This window comes from Nicotiana tabacum, chromosome 7 (assembly GCF_000715075.1).
Source record: "Nicotiana tabacum cultivar K326 chromosome 7, ASM71507v2, whole genome shotgun sequence".
Taxonomy (NCBI): domain Eukaryota; kingdom Viridiplantae; phylum Streptophyta; class Magnoliopsida; order Solanales; family Solanaceae; genus Nicotiana; species Nicotiana tabacum.
In genome coordinates, this window is record NC_134086.1 from 131,895,241 (window position 1) to 131,902,918 (window position 7,678).

Consider the following 7,678-nt stretch of genomic DNA (forward strand, 5'->3'; position numbering starts at 1 on the left):
CCCTACTAAGATAAAATAAAAAATATAAGGTATGACAGTATAAGATAAGCAATGCAGTCGAAAGCTAACAATAAGAATTTAATACAGGAAAACAAGGAATTCAATAACTGAAATAGAGGCAAAAACAATCACAAGGAAATAACCGGGGATCTCTCAGTATCCCGAGGATCTCTTAGTACCCTCAATAAACGCCAGGGATCTCTTGGTATCCCGAGGATCTCTCGGTATCCTTAATATATGCTAGGGATCTCTTGGTATCCCGAGGATCTCTCGGTATCCTCAATATATGCTGGGGATCTCTTGGTATCCTCAATAATCTCTCGGTATCCTCAATATATGTCAGGGATCTCTTGATATCCCGAGGATCTCTCGGTATCCTCAATATATGCTAGGGATATCTTGGTATCCCGAAGATCTCTCGGCATCCTCAATATATGCTAGGGATCTCTTGGTATCTCGAGGATCTCTGGGTATCTTCAATATATGTTACAGATCTCTTGGTATCCCGAGGATCTCTTGGTATCCCGAGGATCTCTTGGTATCCTCAATATACGTACTAGGGATCTCTCGGTATCCCGCACCTCAACTCAAATCATAAATACGTGCAGGGGATCTCCCGGGATGCCGGGAGATCATTTAAGCTCAATCTCGTACCAAGTAAACATGTAATTCTAACCTAACATGCTTCACAAAATACAATTAATGCAGTTTAAGCAAGTAAGCAATTAAGTCAGTTAAACAAGGCTAACAACAAGCTTAAATTGCAAGTAGTATAAGACAGGAAAAGGGAACACAAATAAAATTACTTAAAGGAAATCGGATTTTCAACAATTAGCTCAAGTACGTACTCGTCACCTCACGTACAAGGCATTCCAATTATCAAATATACCAAATCCTAAAGGGAAGGTCCCCCACACAAGGTTAGGAAAGCCACTTACCTCGAACCAGCTCAAATCAATTCGTAACCACGCTCTTGCCATGAGTACTCGACTCCAAATGACCCAAATCTATTCAATTCAATTATATAATGTAAATAATACTTCAAATAACTTATTCTACAAGGAAATTCTAAGCTAATGCGCGAAATTAGGTAAAATGATCAAAATGCCCCTCGATCCCACGTCTCGAAATCAGGTGAAATTTACATTTCTAGAATTCTTACACTCTCACGAGTTCAGTCATACCAAATTCGGACCTCAATTGGTCCCTCAAATCATCACTCAAAGGCCTCTAATTAGTCAAGCCCTAACCCACAAATTACCACTGATTTTCCTTAATTTTTCATGCTTATAATGATAAAAATCATCCAATAATGGGTTTAGGGACCAAAGACCTTACCCCAATGAACTCCTCTGAAAATCCCTTTTGAAAATTGCTCCCCAAGCTCTTTCCCGTTTGAAAAGAGGTAAAAATGGCTAAATTTCGCGAAGGCAAGCATTTATATGTTTCTGCCCAGCGATTACCGCATCTGCGGTCAAGGAAGCGCACCTGCGGAAGAATGAATCGCAGGTGCGAAAAGTCACTTAATGGGTTGGGTCCACATTTGCGGTCTCTTGGCCGCATCTATGGCACCGCATTTGCGAAAACCCAGCCGCACATGCGGATCCTGGAGCTCTGGGCCTATCTCGCTTCTGCGGCCGCATAGCCGCTTCTGCAGCGCCGCACCTGCGGTCCCACACTCGCATGTGTCGTTATGACAGAAAACCAGTAGCTAAAGCTGTAACTCCAAACTCCAAAATCCTTCCGTCAACCATCTGAAATCATCCCGAGGCCTCCGGGACCTCAACCAAAGGCACCAACAAGTCTAATGCCACTGTCCAAACTTATACCAATCCTTAAAACACCTAAAATAACATCAAAATGACGAATCAACCACGGATTCAAGCCTAAAAATTTTAAAACTCTAAAAATACGCTTTTGATCAAAAAGTCTATCAAACCTCGTCCAAATGACCTGAAATTTTGCACACACGTCACATTCAACATTATGTAGGCGCAAAGAAAAAAAAACCTAGCCGCCAACCTCTGCCTTCTCTCTACGACTAGAGAGAGAAAGTGGCGATTTTAATGTTTAAAGGTTTTAATCTTTCATCTGATTAGTTTCTAACCTCATACTTAATCCTAAAAGGTCTTTCTTCCAATTGCAATTAGTTTCCAATCGTATTTCTGCATCCAATCGTACAATTTCTTGGCTCAAATTTTAATTTCTACTATTCATTGGCACTGTTGCATTGTGGGTTTCCGATGGCATCGCCGGCAGGCGTCCAACCACCATCAACGGCTGGGCTGCCTCCATAACCCCCCCTAACATAATCCAATCGTATACAACACCAAATAATACCCATCCACCACTGGATTTTTCAAAAATTCTGAAGCATGATGTGATGAACAGTGGCATGCATGCGAAGCCTTCAACAGTAGAATCAATTACGTTTCGTCGACCAGCTATCATTAATGGATATCCAGTTGTGAAATTTACGGAAGCTGAAGTTGAGAGGATGAATGTTATCGAAGAGCTTCAATTTGCCATGGTTGCAAAGTTTTCATACGGATGGCCAGATATTAATGAAATTCGTCGAATCGTGCCGCTACAATGTGGAATTAAAGGTGAATGTAAAATTGGAGTTTTGAGAGACAGACACATTCTAATAAGAATGACTCTATGGAAAGACTTCGTTGATTACGCGTCGAAGGGAGCTCAGTATGTTACAGATAGGACTGGGCAAAAATTTCAGCTTCGTCCCCTAATATACGATGTCAAATTCAAGACAGACGAGGAGACCCCAAAGGCTATGGCATGGATATCTTTCCCCGGTCTGTTGCCAACCTACTGTGTGAAAGAATGTCTTTTTTCACTTGCAGCAGCTGTTGGAAGGCCAATGCATCTTGATTCTGCCACAGTAAACAAAACGCGACCTAGTTGTGCGAGGGTCAAAGTTCTTGTCGATTTGTTAGCGGACCATCCAAAGAAGGTAAAAATGGATATCTTTAATGAATCTACTGGTGAAACAAGGGAAGAATTGGTTAATATCAAATATGATATGCTACCTAAATACTGTAAGGAGTGCAAATTACAGGGCCACAATTTGTTTGAATGTTGGAGGTTGCACCCGGAACTGTATTGTGAAAAGGAGGATGCCAATCAAGAATCAACAGGCAAGGATAAAAATATTGCTAATGTGCAGCATGCAGTGTTGCCTTCTACTGGTAAGGATTTTGGCAAGTCAAATGGATATCCAAAGGAACAATGGAAGGAAGTAAGAGACAATCGAGTAAGGATAAATGGGAATCAAAATATTACAGGGAAGGAAATAGCGCCGGTAAATCAAGCTAATGATCAACAGGTGCAAGGTAAAGGCTTTGGGCAACAGATGCAGGGGAATGGTGATAAGCAGTCTGTGGTACAAGAACAAACGGGCAAGGAAATTGTTACTGTAGATACTAATATTGAGCAGCAGAGTCGAGGAATTTTTGAGTGTCAACAGACCCATAGTGTTGTAGGAAAAGAAATTTTTCCAGTGACGACCAATGTTCAGCAATCACCTGGTAATGCAGTGGAAAAAGGAGATTCTGAGGATGTAGTCCATAATCAGCAAATCCAAATAACTAACATGTTTGCAGCATTAGAAGATCAGGATGGTGAAGAGCAAGACAAGAAACTGATGGACAAGGTGGATAACAGTGTTGTAAAAAGCCCTACAGGTGTTACAGTTAAGCGATTTAATCCTAAGGCAGCTACTTTCTCTCCTACAACTGGAGACGGAAGTACTTTAAAGAGAAGGAAGGATACTAGTGCAAAACAAAAAGAAAAAGGAAAGGAGGGCTTTAAAAAAAACTCAACAGCAACCGGGGTGAATAGAACCTTTGGGGAAAACATGGTTATAGTTAACCAATCATGCCATGATGTGCCATCACAGCAAGTTCATTTTGATGCAACAGATGAGGTAACCAAAAATGATACAAGAGTACAGATCAATGGAGAAAAGCTTTGGAGGGAACAACCTGAAGAAGACTCAGATGAGGGTGAATTACCTGAGGGTGCAATGGGTGAAAAAGAGTCGTCAGATGACGAGGAAGATAAGGCAGAACAAAGTGTTAATGGCAAGCCAAACAAAATGCAAGAGAAGACAGGGGGTAATGAAGGCAAAGATATTGAACCTACAAATGATGGAGCTGATGGAGATATTAAGTTGACAGAATTTAGAGGCATACACAAAATCCCAACTAATAATCCATATGGAGCATTGCCTCCAGCTGAGCCTAATATAAATAAAGGGGACATCATTAGAAAAGGTGATGAAGTTGATGCAGGGGAAACAGTTAAGGATACAGGTATGCAGAATGTAAATATGCAGAGTAACAATGCTGCTAATAAAGAGAAACAAGTTCATGTAGAGAAGGCTGAAATGAATTCCAATCTTTCTATTCTTGTAAAAAAGCAAAACCAGGAAGGGAAGAATGAGATTTTGACTCTTGTGGCCACAAAAATAATAATTGCTGACCCAATGGAGAAAAAAGGGAGATAATGATAATATGGAGATCAGAGGAAAAGACTTAGATGCAGAGTCTACATATCAGAATTTTCAACAGATTGCCAGACAAGCAGATATTTCACCCACATACATGAATAGAGGGAAATCTGTTGGGAGAGGAAAGAAGAAGCAGCAAAAAGACAACACTCAAAGCGTTCAAAGTGTAGTTCCTGGGGTTCAAACAAAAAGGACCCATCCTAAACACCACATTTAATGATGAATGCCATATTTTGGAATGTGAGGTCTGTGAAGACAATGCAGGCCTTTGAGAGACTAATTACCATGCAAAGGTAGTATCATTTTAAATTCATAGGCATTATGGAACCAAAACAAAAGAAGCTGAAGCTGGAAAGATATAGAAGAAGAATTGGAATGTTACAGGCATTCTCTAATGTGTCTAACAAAATCTGGGTATTTGTGGATGATGATCATGGGGTGGACATAATACTTAATTTGTCTCAACAGTTGACTTTGAAACTCACAAATCTGGTTACTCAGCTGTCTTTCATGGTTACATTTGTGTATGCAAAATGTGACTCTATTGAGCGTATAGAATTGTGGGACAGTTTATACAATCTGGCAAGTGATATGACCTTACCTTGGCTAGTGGGTGGGGACTTTAATGTCATATGGGATGAGGAGGAGAAGTTTGGTGGACTCTCTGTGTCGCTAAATGAGATAAATGATTTTAGGCATTGCATAAACACCTGTAACTTGACTGATTTGGGTTTCAAAGGTAGTGTGTATACATGGTGGAATGGGAGAGGTGAAGATGACTGCATATTCAAAAGATTGGACAGATGTTTAGGTAATTTGGATTTACAACAGAATTGGCCTAATATAGAGGTGACTCACTTGTCCAAAACAGGCTCGGATCATAGTCCAATGATTCTGAAATTTGATCCTGATGTGGCACCTATCAAAAAAGCTTTCAAATTTTTGAACTTCTGGTGCAAGCATATAACTTTCAAGGAGGTGGTTATACAAAACTGGACAGCAGACTTCATAGGTGACCCATTTTATATGTTCAATCATAAACTGAAAAAACTGAAAAAGCACTATCGATATGGAGTAGGGCAACGTATGGAGACATATTCCAAAAAATTACTAGTCTGGAAAAGGTGGTTATTGTACATGAAGCACAGTTTGAAAGGTTTCCTACATACCAAAATAGAGAGAGGTTACAAAAGGTGCAAGCATAGCTTATTCGATATCTGGCATTGGAGGAAGAATTTTGGAAACAAAAGTCGGGAATGACATGGTTCCAGGATGGTGACAGAAATACGAAGTTCTTTCATGCTCAGGTCAATGGCAGGAGAAGAAGATTACAGCTGAAACAAATACAAGATACTAATGACAATTGGTTAGAGGGTAATAATGACATGGCAGATGAGGCAGTTAAGTTCTTCAAAGAACAACTCCAGGAAGAAACAACTACTATGTCCTTTGATATTCTTGAACATGTACCAACACTGGTGGATTATGCCCAGAATGTTGAGCTAATTAAGCATCCAACGAAGGAAGAGGTCAGACATGCAGTTTTTGGACTAAATGGTGATAGTTCAGGGGGTCCGGATGGCTTTACTGGTTGCTTCTTTCATACCTGTTGGGACATAATTGCGGAAGATATGGTCAATATGGTACATGCCTTTTTCAATGGACATGAGTTGCCTAGACATATAACTCATACAAATCTAGTGCTTCTGCCAAAAAAGAAAGAGGTGGTCACCTTTTCAGATATGCGACCTATTAGCCTTAGCAATTTTGTTAACAAGATATTTTCTAGAGTCGTTCATGAAAGGCTAGCAGTGTTACTTCCAAACATAGTTTCTGAGGAGCAGGCTGGCTTTGTAAAGGGTAGGAGCATTGTTGAAAATGTCTTATTAACCCAGGAGATCATCACAGATATAAGGTTGAGGACAAAAGCTGGGCCAAACGTTGTGATCAAGTTAGATATGGCCAAGGCATACGATCGTGTGTCATGGTTGTTTCTAACTAAGGTGTTTAGAAAGATGGGATTTGGGGAAAGATTTATTGGCTTGGTGTATGAAATTGTAGCAAACAACTGGTACTCTGTATTGTTAAATGGACAGCCTTATGGTTTCTTTAAGTCGACAAGAGGGGTGAAACAAGGGGATCCTATATCACCAACTCTATTTATCTTGGCTGCAGAAGCTCTTTTAAGAGGGCTGAATGCACTTCACAGAAATTTACATTTCAATGGATTTGGCTTGCCCAAGTGGAGACCAAAGATTAACCACCTTTCATACGCAGATGACATTATCATTTTTTCATCTTCTGATGCAACATCGCTGTCACTGATTATGAAGGTTTTAGCAGACTATGAGGCAGCTTATTAACAAGAGTAAAAGTGCCATCTATCTTCATCATTCAGCAGGAGAGGAAATAGTAGATAAGGTGCAGAGAATAACAGGTTTTAACAAACAGGAGTTCCCTTTTACATACCTTGGTTGTCCAATTTTCTATGCAAGAAGAAGAATGGAGTATTATCAAGATCTAATGACTAAAGTGCTGGATAAACTACAAGATTGGAAAGGTAAGATGTTATCTATAGGAGGAAGGGCTGTATTGATTTCTCATGTGCTTCAGACCATGCCAATTCATCTGTTGGCATCAGTGAATCCACCTCATTACGTGATTAACAAATTACACAAAATATTTGCCCAATTCTTCTGGAGCAACACTGTAGGGGTCTCAAACAGACATTGGGCATCGTGGAATAATTTATGCTTACCTTGTGAGGAAGGGGGTGTTGGTTTTAGATCCCTCCATGCAGTATCCAGTGCTTTGTTCTGCAAGCTATGGTGGAATTTTAGAACAAAGCCTAGCCTATGGAGTTCCTATATGAGTCAGAAATATTGCAAGAAATTGAACCCTCTGATTGTTCCTTGGAGAGGTGGTTCACATGTATGGAGGAAGATGTTAGAGTGTAGGGACCTCATTGAACATCAAATTTTGTGGAAGCCTAATATGGGATCTGCACTCTTTTGGTTTGAAAATTGGACAGGAATTGGTGCATTATATTTTGTTACTACACCTGACTTTGTATGTGACGAATCCATTCAGAACATATATGATGTTGTAGTCAATGATCAATGGGATGAGGTCAAGATCAGGGAAATATTA